Below are 12,940 nucleotides of genomic sequence, written 5' to 3' on the forward strand. Positions count from 1 at the left end.
GGTTTTACAAAACATTTGCCGGATCCGGCATTCCGGCACGACGCCGGATCGCGCCTGACGCCGAAAACCTGATGTGTGAAAGTAGCCTTAGGAGAAACTACACCGTTCATGTTCTTCATGCTCCTTAAACAGCCTGCTCTAAGCATAGTTGGTAAGCACTAGATAGGTGTTATAATCCTGTGTTTATCAATACGTTTGTTGTACTAAGTAGGTGATCATCAGTTTGTATATTACCTCATGTTTCCTGTGTATTGCAGACTATTTGTGTTTCATGCTCTGTGCAGTTATATATTCTGAAATGCTCCTGTTATTGCATTCTATAGTTTCACCCTTTCCTGTCACATCTGCAATCAATAAAAGAAGGTTACAATTTTACAGCCTCTTTTCTTAAAGAAGACAGGGGGTTTAGCTACATGTCTTATTGCACACCCTGCTAACGTGTATGAGGACAGTATAGTGAAACAACTGCTGAGAACAAGCTCAGAAGATCTGACGTAACAGAGCTCGCAATTATCCAAGCATATGGTTATTGCATACGGATATTGCAGCAACCTCCTAATGGTCGGACCGAATAATCGGACCATACGGAGCACGCCATTATCCATGCAGAGCCGACAAAGGGATATCACAGCGGTCGCCTAACTGTTGAATCATGTCTCAAGGACGAGCATCCTCTTTCAAGACAAGATCACGAGTTGGTTCCTCCAAGACATCATCCGTCAGCAATGCCGCCGCTATTGCCCGCGCAAAAGCTGAAGCGGCAAAAGCAAGAAGCACCTTTGCTGAGCAAGAGATAGAATTGAAACTACAACAAGCATGCCTGGATGCAGAGAAAGCGCGCCTTGAAGCAATATTGCAGAAACTTGCTATTGAGAAAGAAACAGCAGCTGCCATAGCAGAAGCAGAAGCCTTAGAAGCTGCCGTATATTCTGACGACAAACACAGCAGATGGAGCAGTGTGCTAGGTCTACAACATGTTACTCACGATCCATTGCAGCGTACTGCAGAATACGTCCATCAGCATTCCAAATCAAATGACGATCCAGACCCACAGGCGAAGACAGAGCATTTTGTCAACAAGTCAAGCCAGCCAGATAATTCGGACCCCCAGAAAGCCAACTATCAGTTTCCCTACCAAAAGCAAGGAAATACACATTGGGATGATACTGACTACAATAATCTTTCTCCAGAACAGAAGATCCGGAATCTGTCCCTGCTTAAAGAGAATCCATTTGCTTCAGAAAGGTTCTACAGCAGTTGGACCAAACCAGAGACATCTAACAGGTATGATCGCACAGCACACATGTACTCTGACAACACTCCATCAGCTGGCATCAGTGCCAATCAAGCCACGATGGACTTTGCCAAGTTCCTTGCTCGATGTGAGTTGGTCACTAAGGGACTTGTAAAGTTCAGCGATCGTGCTGAAAACTACAGGCCTTGGTGAGCCTCCTTCAAAAATACCATAAGAGACATAGGTCTATCATGTAGTGAAGTGGATCTCTTGGTAAAATGGCTAGGAAGTGAATCTCCCGAACACACAAAGAGAATCAGAGACATTAATGTATATTATCCAGATGTCGGCCTCAAAAGTTTTTGTAATATACTTGATGAATGCTATGGCTCAGTAGAGGTTATAGAAAGTGCCTTGTTTAAAAGAATAGAGGACTTTCCTAGAATAGCGAACAAGGATTATTCAAAGCTCAGAGAATTAACTGACTTGTTAATGGAGTTGTGTGTAGCAAAAGCAGAAGGAGATCTTGTGCGGTTGACATATCTCGACACTGCTAGAGGTGTGAACTCCATAGTTCAAAAACTCCCATATAACCTGCAAGACAAATGAGTTACATATGGTTCTAGGTATAAACAGACTTACAATGTACCATTTCCTCCATTCAATGTGTTTGTAGATTTTGTCTCAGAACAAGCAAAAATTATAAATGATCCTAACTTTGATTTCATGCTGTCATGTGCCAATAACTCTGTTAGTAAACCTCGTAGAACAACTGTAGAGGTCCACAAAACTAACATTTCTTCCACAAGTTCAGTTCGCAAAGAGTTCAGCTCCGGTCAAGGAGAAGATAAATCCAAGGACCCAAGCAGGCAGTGTCCCTTACACAAGAAGCCACATTCCTTACTTAAGTGCAGAACTTTCAGAAAAAAGTCATTGGAAGAAAGGAAGGGCTTCCTTAACCCCTTCACCCCCCAAGGGTGGTTTGCACGTTCATGACCGGGCCAAATTTTACAATTCTGACCACTGTCCTTTATGAGGTAATATCTCTGAAACGTTTCCATGGATCCCGGTGATTCTGACAATGTTTTCTCGTGAGATATTGTACTTCATGTTAGTGGTAAAATTTCTTTCAAATAACTTGCATTTATTTGTGAAAAAAATGGAAATATGGTGAAAATTTTGAAAATTTCACAATTTTCCAACTTTGAATTGTTATGCCCTTAAATCACAGAGATATGGCACATAAAAAAACTTAAAAAGTAACATTTCCCACGTGTTTACTTTACATCAGCACAATTTTGGAACCAAAATTTTTTTTTGTTAGGAAGCTATAAGGGTTAAAAGTTGACCAGCGATTTCTCATTTTTGCAACACCATTTTATTTTTACGGACCACATCACATTTGAAGCCACTTTGAGGGGTCTATATGATGGAAAATACCCAAAAGTGACACCATTCTAAAAACTGCACCCCTTAAGGTGCTCAAAACCACATTCAAGAAGTTTACTGTCACGCCATGCTCACCTGGGGGCGGGACCTCGGTCCCGACGTCATCTCTTCCGGAGCTGCGGTCACTCCGGGGGGTCCCGTAGGGTGCGCACGCGCAGCTCCCGTCCCCGGGCCTCCTCCTACATGTCACGTTTGCGCTTGCGCGCTCCTGTCAGTGCTGTATAGGGCTCGGTCCTCTATATGGTAATGGAGGACCTTACCCGGAACCTGTAGTGGTCATGTGCTTTCTGGCTAGGTCCTGACCCGGAACCAGTAGTTGTCATGTGCTATATCAGACGACCTCCCCCTAGGGGAGGTGCCTGATTATTGTTGTGCTCCTGGCTTGGTCTGCCGTGTCCCTTCCTGGCTGTGCGCTGTACTCAGGTCCTCTGCCTTGCACTCTGTTGTGCCTCTTGGCACACGCTCTGAATCTGCACTCTGCTTTGTACTTGGTTGTGCCTCCTGGCACACGCTCTGACCTTGTGTTCTGTCTCGTACTCGGTTGTGCCTCCTGGCACATGCTCTGACACTGTACTCTGTCTCATACTCGGTTGTGCCTCCTGGCACACGCTCTTACCCTGTACTCTGTCTTATACTCAGTCGTGCCTCCTGGCACACACTCTGATTCCGTGCTCTGTCTTATACTCAGTTGTGCCTCCGGGCACACACTCTGATCCTGTACTCAATCTCTTACTCTGTTACACCTCCTGGCACACCTGCTGCCTGACTCAGTGCTCTGACGTGCTCCTTGCACGCTTCCTGCTTCACTCACACCCGGACGAACGAAGTCTCTGTATACCACGTGTTCCCGTGTCCACACTTTACACGTTCCTGCAGACACTCTCACCCACTCGTGTCTCCTGTGAGCCGGCCGCCTGGTGCCAGCAGTCGTGGTGCCTCAACCCCTGGGGCTTGCCCCTGACACTCCCTGTATAGGGGGTGGTCTTCACTAGGTCAGCTCGCCCTGGGAGGGTTGGTGTCACGACCCAGAGGGTCCACTCCAGGAGTCGTCACAGTATAATCAGGCCATGGACCCCGCTGGTGCCACCACCTCCATCCAAAAGGAACTGGTGTTCCTACGGGAGAGTCAGACCAGGATTATGGTCTTTTTCAAATCCATGGAGTCTCGTTTGTCGGCCATACAATCCGTTTCTGCCCAGTCCTCGGCCCCGCACCCGATACCGCGCCTCGGCAAGCCACCCCGATATAGCGGGGACCCTAAGTTTTGTCGAGGATTTCTGAACCAATGCCGGTTACATTTTGAGCTTTTGCCGCAGCACTATCCCACTGAGCGCGCCCAAATTGCCTTTATTGTTTCACACTTAGAGGGGGAGGCATTAGCATGGGTGAACCCCCTCTGGGAGCGCAATGACCCACTCGTCTCTCGGCTTTCCACCTTTTTGGACACCTTCCGCAAGGTGTTCGACGAGCCGGGTCGGCTGGCCTCTATCACCGAGTCCCTCTTTAACCTCCATCAGGGTACGCTACCGGTAGGACAGTATGCCATCCGTTTTCGTACCTTGGCCTCCGAACTCGGTTGGAACAACGAGGCTCTCGTAGGGATCTTTTGGCGTGGCCTGTCCAGTCGGATCAAAGACGTACTGGCAGGTCGGGATACTCCCACCTCTTTAGAGGATCTGATCTCACTGGCGACACGCATCGACCTGCGGTTTCAGGAACGTGCCCGTGAATTAGCCAGAGAGAGGAGCTCCTCTCCCCTCCTCCGTTCCTGCTCCAAGAAGCCGGGAAACTTCTCCGCCTAGGGTTGATAGGAGAGGCCTCCCTAGGTGTACGTGATTCCTCTCCTCCCCTGCTCGTGTCCGTATTATTGAATCTCGGTGCCAAGCGTTATTCTGAGGAGGCTTTCCTGGATTCTGGCGCGGAGGGGAATTTTATCACACTCGAGGCGGTTAAAAAATACCGGATTCCTGTCAGATCCCTGGAGACTCCTCGGTCGATTGTTTCGGTCAATGGTACGTCCGTGCTGGAGTCCGTTACCCAGGCCACCGAAGAGATCGAGCTGCAGATCGGAGCCCTGCACCTGGAGAAGATCTCCTTCCTCGTCTTGTCCACCATGTCTCACGCACTTCTTCTAGGCCTTCCTTGGCTACGGACTCATGAGCCAACCCTGGACTGGCGGTCGGGCGAGATACTCCGGTGGGGACCGTTCTGTCAGGAGAAGTGCCTGTTGCCCGTCCGTCTGATGAACTCTGCCGGTCCATCCCCGGCACCTACAGGTCTGCCGTCGGCTTACTGGTCCTTTGCAGATGTTTTCGACAAGAAGGAGGCCGAGACTCTGCCCCCCCATCGGCCATATGACTGTCCGATTGACCTCATTCCTGGTTCTATGCCACCCAGGGGTAGGATATACCCGCTATCCCCTGCTGAGACCCAAGCTATGTCTGACTATATCCAGGAGAACCTTGCTAGAGGTTTCATCCGTAAGTCCTCCTCGCCCGCGGGAGTGGGATTTTTCTTTGTAAAAAAGAAGGACGGCTCCCTCTGTCCTTGCATAGACTACCGAGGCCTGAACAATATCACGGTCAAGAACAAGTACCCATTGCCATTGATCCCGGAGCTCTTTGACCGACTTAGAGGAGCTCGAATTTTCACCAAACTGGATCTTCGTGGGGCCTACAACTTGATCCGCATTCGTTCCGGGGATGAGTGGAAGACCGCCTTTAACACCAGAGACGGTCACTACGAGTACTTGGTCATGCCCTTCGGCCTCTGCAATGCCCCAGCGGTTTTCCAGGAGTTCGTGAATGACGTCTTCCGGGATATGCTGTACTCCTGCGTGGTAGTCTATCTGGATGACATCCTCGTTTTTTCTCCAGACCTCTCCGCCCACAGAAAGAACGTGCGTCAAGTCCTCCAGCGCCTGAGGGAGAACCGCCTTTATGCCAAGCTCGAGAAATGTGCCTTCGAGCAAACGTCCCTGCCATTCTTGGGGTACATTATCTCAGAATCAGGTCTATGCATGGATCCGGCAAAAGTGTCCGCCGTCCTCGATTGGCCACAGCCCCATGGGGTGAAGGCAATCCAACGCTTCCTTGGTTTTGCGAACTACTACCGACAGTTCGTTCCTCATTTTTCCTCGTTGGTTCGCCCCATCTCGTCCCTTATCTGCAAGGGAGCTAACCCAAAGGCTTGGCCCTCTGAGGCTGAAGAGGCCTTCCAGTCGTTGAAACAAGCCTTCGCCGCTGCTCCGGTGCTTCACCGACCTGAGGTTAGTAGACCTTTCACTCTCGAGGTAGACGCATCCTCTACTGGGGCTGGCGCAGTCCTTCTGCAGAAATCCTCTTCTGGACGTTTTGTCACCAGTGGCTTCTTTTCTAAAGTATTTTCCTCCACTGAGCAGAACTACTCCATTGGCGACAAAGAGCTATTGGCCATTAAGTTGGCCTTGGAGGAGTGGAGGTACTTACTGGAAGGTGCCATACATCCATTCAAGATCTTCACAGACCATAAGAACCTGGCGTACATCCAGTCGGCACAGAGGCTCAATCCTCGGCAAGCCAGGTGGTCCCTATTCTTCGCCCGCTTTGACTTTGAGCTACATTTTCGGCCCGGCGATAAGAACGTTAGAGCGGATGCGTTGTCAAGATCATTCCTGTCGTCTGATGCAGAGGAAGAACCCTCTCATATCATTGATTTATCCAAAGTAATTACTGTGGCTCCTGTCAAGTTAACCACGTTACCTCCGGGAAGAACCTTTGTGGCTGAGAATAACCGAAAACGAGTGCTAAATTGGGGACATTCGTCCAAGATTGCCGGCCACGTTGGTGTCAAAAAGACTTGGGACTTAATCTCTCGCCATTATTGGTGGCCTTCACTCTCCCAGGATGTTAAAGACTTTGTAGCATCTTGCCCGTCCTGTGCCCAGAACAAGATACCCAGACAACCACCCTCCGGGCTTCTGTTCCCGCTTCCCATTCCGTCGGCTCCATGGCAGCACATAGCCATGGATTTCATTACTGATCTGCCTTGTTCTTCCGGTTGTACTGTGGTCTTGGTGGTTGTAGACCGATTTTCAAAGATGGCTCACTTCATTCCTCTTCCCGGACTACCCTCTGCTCCTGACTTGGCGAAGATCTCCATTTCCCATATCTTCAGGATTCACGGCTTCCCCCAGCACATCGTGTCGGATAGAGGGGTCCAATTCACCTCCCGGTTCTGGAGAGCTCTATGCGGACTCATGAAAGTGTCATTGGATTTCTCTTCCGCCTATCACCCCCAAACCAATGGGCAGGTGGAACGTACCAACCAGATCCTTACATCCTATCTCCGGCATTTTTCTAATGCTCATCAGAATGACTGGGTCGGTCTACTTCCTTGGGCTGAGTTCGCCTACAATAATCACTCCAGTGAATCGTCTACCAAGTCTCCTTTCTTCATCGTCTTTGGACAGTATCTCAATGTGCCTCTACCGGTACTTCCTGTCTCGGGGGTACCTGCTGCCGATTCTCAGTCTGTGGAGTTCTCCAGGGTATGGCAGGAGACCAAAACCGCTCTCGAGAAAGCACGGGACAGAATGAAATTACACGCTGACAAGAGGCGCCTGGACGTTCCTCCATTTCTCCCTGGTGACAAGGTGTGGCTCTCCACCAAATACGTCCGCCTTAAGGTACCATCTTACAAACTGGGTCCCCGTTACATTGGTCCTTTTGAGGTCCTCAGGCGGATTAATGATGTTGCTTACAAATTGAAGCTGCCTCCTTCACTCCGTATTCCCAATTCCTTCCATGTGTCTCTCCTAAAACCTGTGGTTCTTAACCGATTTCATCCTTCTCCAGGCCACACACCCCAGCCTGTTGGCTTGGGGGATGAGTTTGAGGTGAATGACATTTTGGCCATGAAGAAGGTAAGAGGGAGAACCATGTTCCTGGTCGATTGGAAGGGTTTTGGCCCCGAGGAGAGGTCATGGGAACCCAGGGAGAATATCCACGCACCCCAGATTTTGTCTAAGTTCCTCTCCAGTTTTAGAAAGAGGGGGCGTAAAGGGGGGGTACTGTCACGCCGTGCTCACCTGGGGGCGGGACCTCGGTCCCGACGTCATCTCTTCCGGAGCTGCGGTCACTCCGGGGGGTCCCGTAGGGTGCGCACGCGCAGCTCCCGTCCCCGGGCCTCCTCCTACATGTCACGTTTGCGCTTGCGCGCTCCTGTCAGTGCTGTATAGGGCTCGGTCCTCTCTATGGTAATGGAGGACCTGACCCAGAACCTGTAGTGGTCATGTGCTTTCTGGCTAGGTCCTGACCCGGAACCAGTAGTAGTCATGTGCTATATCAGACGAACTCCCCCTAGGGGAGGTGCCTGATTATTGTTGTGCTCCTGGCTTGGTCTGCCGTGTCCCTGCCTGGCTGTGCGCTGTACTCAGGTCCTCTGCCTTGCACTCTGTTGTGCCTCTTGGCACACGCTCTGAATCTGCACTCTGCTTTGTACTTACACGCTCTGACCTTGTGTTCTGTCTCGTATTCGGTTGTGCCTCCTGGCACATGCTCTGACACTGTACTCTGTCTCATACTTGGTTGTGCCTCCTGGCACACGCTCTTACCCTGTACTCTGTCTTATACTCAGTCGTGCCTCCTGGCACGCACTCTGATTCCGTGCTCTGTCTTATACTCAGTTGTGCCTCCGGGCACACACTCTGATCCTGTACTCAGTCTCTTACTCTGTTACACCTCCTGGCACACCTGCTGCCTGACTCAGTGCTCTGACGTGCTCCTTGCACGCTTCCTGCTTCACTCACACCCGGACGAACGAAGTCTCTGTATACCACGTGTTCCCGTGTCCACACTTTACACGTTCCTGCAGACACTCTCACCCACTCGTGTCTCCTGTGAGCCGGCCACCTGGTGCCAGCAGTCGTGGTGCCTCACCCCCTGGGGCTTGCCCCTGACACTCCCTGTATAGGGGGTGGTCTTCACTAGGTCAGCTCGCCCTGGGAGGGTTGGTGTCACGACCCAGAGGGTCCACTCCAGGAGTCGTCACATTTATTAACCCTTCAGGTGTGTCACAGGAATTTTTTGAATATTTAAAAAAAATGAACATTTAACTTTTTTCACAAAAAAATACTCCAGGTTCAATTTTTTTTTCATTTTACCAAGGGTAACAGGAGAAATTGGACTGCAAAAGTTATTATGCAATTTGTCCTGCGTATGCTGATACCTGATATGTGGGGGGAACCACTGTTTCGGCGCATGGCAGAGCTCAGAAGGGAAGGAGCGCCGTTTGACTTTTTCAATGCAAAATTGGCTGGAATTCAGATCGGACGCCATGTCACGTTTGGAGAGCCCTGATGTACCTAAACAGTGGAAACCCCCCACAAGTGACCCTATTTTGGAAACTAGACCCCACAAGGAACTTTTCTAGTTATGTGGTGAGAACTTTGAACCCACAAGGGCTTCACAGAAGTTTATAACGTACAGCGGTAGAATTAAAAAATCATATTTTTTCCTAAAAAAGGTATTTTCACCCCCAAGTTTTATTTTCCCAAGGGTAAAATGACCCTAAAAGTTATTGTGCAATTTGTCCTGAGTACGCTGCTACCCCATATGTGGGTGTAAATGACTATTTGGGCGCATGGCAGAGATCAGAAGGGAAGCAGCGCCATTTGACTTTTTTGGCTGGAATTGAGATCGGACACCATGTCGCGATTGGAAAACCCCTGATGTACCAAAATAGTGGAAACCCCGCACAAATGACACCATTTTGGAAACTAGACCCCCAAAGGAACTTATCTAGATGTTTGGTGAGCACTTTGAACCCCCAAGGGCTTCACACAAGTTTATAACGTACAGCCGTACAATTAAAAAATCATATATTTTCCACAAAAATTATCTTTTCACCCTCAATTCTTATTTTTCCAAGGGTAACAGGACCCTAAAAGTTATTGTGCAATTTGTCCTGAGTACGCTGATACCCCACATGTGGGAGTAAACCACTATTTGGGCGCATGGCAGAGCTCGGAAGGGGAGCAGCGCCATTTGACGTTTTTGGCTGGAATTGAGTTCAGACACCATGTCGTGTTTGGAAAGCCCCTGATGTACCTAAACAGTGAAAACCCCCCACAAATGACACCATTTTGGAAACTAGACCCCGGAAGGAACTTATCTAGATGTGTGGTGAGCACTTTGAACCCCCCCCAGTGCTTCACAGAAGTTTATAACGCCCGGGCGTGAAAATAAAAAAATGGTATTTTTTCCACAAACATGATCATTTAGTCACCAATTTTTTTATTTTCCCAAGGGTACCAGGAGAAATTGGACCCCAAAATTTGTTGTCCAATTTGTCCTGAGTACGCTGATACCCCGTATGTGGGAGAAAACTACTGTATGGGCACACGTCAGGGCTCGGAAGGGAAGTAGTGATGTTTTGGAATGCAGACTTTGATGGAATGGTCTGCGGGTGTCATGTTGCTTTTGGAGAGCCCCTGATGTACCTAAACAGTGGAAACCCCCCACAAGTGACCCGATTTTGGAAACTAGACCCCCCCAAGGAACTTATCTAGATGTGTGGTGAGCACTTTGAACCCCCCCAATGCTTCACAGAAGTTTATAACGCCCGGGCGTGAAAATAAAAAAATCGTATTTTTTCCACAAACATGATAGATTGGTCCCCAATTTTTTTATTTTCCCAAGGGTATCAGGAGAAAATGGACCCCAAAAGTTTTTGTCCAATTTGTCCTGAGTACGCTGATACCTCATATGAGGGAGAAAACTACTGTATGAGAACACGTCGGGGCTCGGAAGGGAAGTAGTGATGTTTTGGAATGCAGACTTTGATGGAATGGTCTGCGGGTGTCATGTGTGTTTGGAGAGCCCCTGATGTACCTAAACTATTGAAACTCCCCACAAGTGACCCCATTTTGGAAACTAGACCCCCAAAGGAACTTATCTAGATGTGTGGTGAGCACTTTGAACCCCCAAGTGCTTCACAGAAGTTTATAGCGCCCGGGCGTGAAAATAAAAAAAAATCATTTTTTTCTGCAAAAATGATATTTTTCCCCCAATTTTTTATTTTCCTACAGGTAACAGGAGAAATTGGACCCCAAAAGTTGTTTTGCAATTTGTCCTGAGTAGGTTGATACCCCATATGTGGGGGTAAAACACTGTTTGGGCGCATGGCAGAGCTTGTAAGGGAAGGAGCACCATTTGACTTTTTCAACGCAGAATTGGCTGGAATTGAGATCAGATGCCATGTTGCATTTGTAGAGCACCTGATGTGCCCAAACAGTGGAAACCCCCCAATTATAACTCCAACCCTAACCCCAACACACCCCTAACCCTAATCTCAGCCCTAACTCTAGCCCTAACCCTAGCCCTAACCTTAACCCTAGACCTAATGGGAAAATGGAAATAAATACATTTTCTTTTAATTTTATTATTTTTCCCTAACTAAGGGGGTGATACCGGGGGGGTTTGATTTACTATTTATGCAAAACATAGCCGCGGAGACACCATCACATGTTTCTCAATGCAAGCAATGACTAGCCAGGTCTTTCCCCGGGAAGGAATAACCACGGGAAGGGCAGTCTCCAATGAAGGAAACCACCTATGCCAAAACATGGTATCCATCCACAGACAGCTGTTTCGGGGTATTACCCGTCATTGCTTGCATTGAGAAACATGTGATGGTGTCTCTGCGGCTTCTGTTTTGCATATTTTGCATATTTCCCACAAGGGATGGGGCAGTGCTCTAGAATCACTGCGTTGAGAAACACGTGATGGTGTCTCCGCAGTGTTGGATGTTGATCTCCATGAGGTCAATCATCCTCATTTTACACAGTCTTCTACTAGGCATTGCTCCTACTAGCCAGTTTCCTACTCCACACTGATGAGGGGAAAATACCCCGAAACAGCTGTCTGGGGATGGATACCATGTTTTGGCATAGGTGGTTTCCTTCATTGGATACTGCCCTTCCCGTGGTTATTCCTTCCCGGGGAAAGACCTGGCTAGTCATTGCTTGCATTGAGAAACATGTGATGGTGTCTCCGCGGCTTCTGTTTTGCATATTTTGCATATTTCCCACAAGGGATGGGGGCAGTGCTCTAGAATCACTGCGTTGAGAAACACGTGATGGTGTCTCCGCAGTGTTGGATGTTGATCTCCATGAGGTCAATCATCCTCATTTTACACAGTCTTCTACTAGGCATTGCTCCTACTAGCCAGTTTCCTACTCCACACTGATGAGGGGCAAATACCCCGAAACAGCTGTCTGTGAATGGATACCATGTTTTGGCATAGGTGGTTTCCTTCATTGGATACTGCCCTTCCCGTGGTTATTCCTTCCCGGTGAAAGACCTGACTAGTCATTGCTTGCATTGAGAAACATGTGATGGTGTCTCCGCGGCTCCTGTTTTGCATATTTTGCATATTTCCCACAAGGGATGGGGGCAGTGCTCTAGAATCACTGCGTTGAGAAACACGTGATGGTGTCTCCGCAGTGTTGGATGTTGATCTCCATGAGGTCAATTATCCTCATTTTACACAGTGATGTACTATTTATGGCGGGTTATTATGTTTGGCAGCAGTCACACGCTAAAAGACGATTTATTGTAAAAATAGTTTTTGCATTACCACATATTGAGAGCTATAATTTTTCTATATTTTGACCCACTGAGTCATGTGAGGTCTTATTTTTTGCACGACGAGTTGATGTTTTTATTGGTATCATATTCGGGCACGTGACATCTTTTGATTGCTTTTTATTTCGATTTTTGGGATGCAGAATGAACAAAAACCAGCGTTTCATGAATTTCTTTTGGGGATGCGTTTACACCGTTCCGCGTGTGGTGAAATTGATAAGACGGTTTTATTCTTCGGGTCGGTACGGTTACAGCGATACCTCATTTAGGTCTTTTTTTATGTTTTGGCGCTTTTATGCAATGAAAACAATTTTATATAAAAAATAATTATTTTTGCATCGCTTTATTTTGCGAGCTATAACTGCTGCTGTATGGCAGCTCATTTTTTGTGGGACAAGATGACGTTTTCAGCGGACCATGGATATTTATATGCGTCTTTTTGCTTCATTTTTTATTTTTATTTTTTAAGGGGTTCGCTAAAGGGGTTAACTAATGGGACAGTTTTATAGGGCGGGTCGTTACAGACGCGGCGATCCCAAATATGTGTACTTTTATTGTTTGTTTGTTTTTCAAAAAAATGAATTTATTAGGGAATATTTTTTTTTTTACTTTAATTTATTTAGCTATTTTT

The 12,940-nt window shown here is 47.9% G+C and overlaps 1 protein-coding gene across 1 annotated transcript in view; it reads left to right on the forward strand.

Moving 5' to 3' along the window:
• Window positions 1-737: 737 nt before the first annotated feature.
• The window catches only part of SYK (spleen associated tyrosine kinase), a 546,937-nt gene continuing 534,734 nt past the window's right edge, over window positions 738-12,940 (forward strand). Inside the window, exon 1 of the mRNA XM_073575337.1 lies at window positions 738-1,284. The gene's annotated coding sequence lies outside the window, so the exon portion shown is untranslated. The remainder of the gene's footprint in view (window positions 1,285-12,940) is intronic.

The sequence above is a fragment of the Dendrobates tinctorius genome, unplaced genomic scaffold (assembly GCF_039654945.1).
Source record: "Dendrobates tinctorius isolate UK_male_01 unplaced genomic scaffold, ASM3965494v1 ptg000044l, whole genome shotgun sequence".
Classification (NCBI taxonomy): Eukaryota; Metazoa; Chordata; class Amphibia; order Anura; family Dendrobatidae; genus Dendrobates; species Dendrobates tinctorius.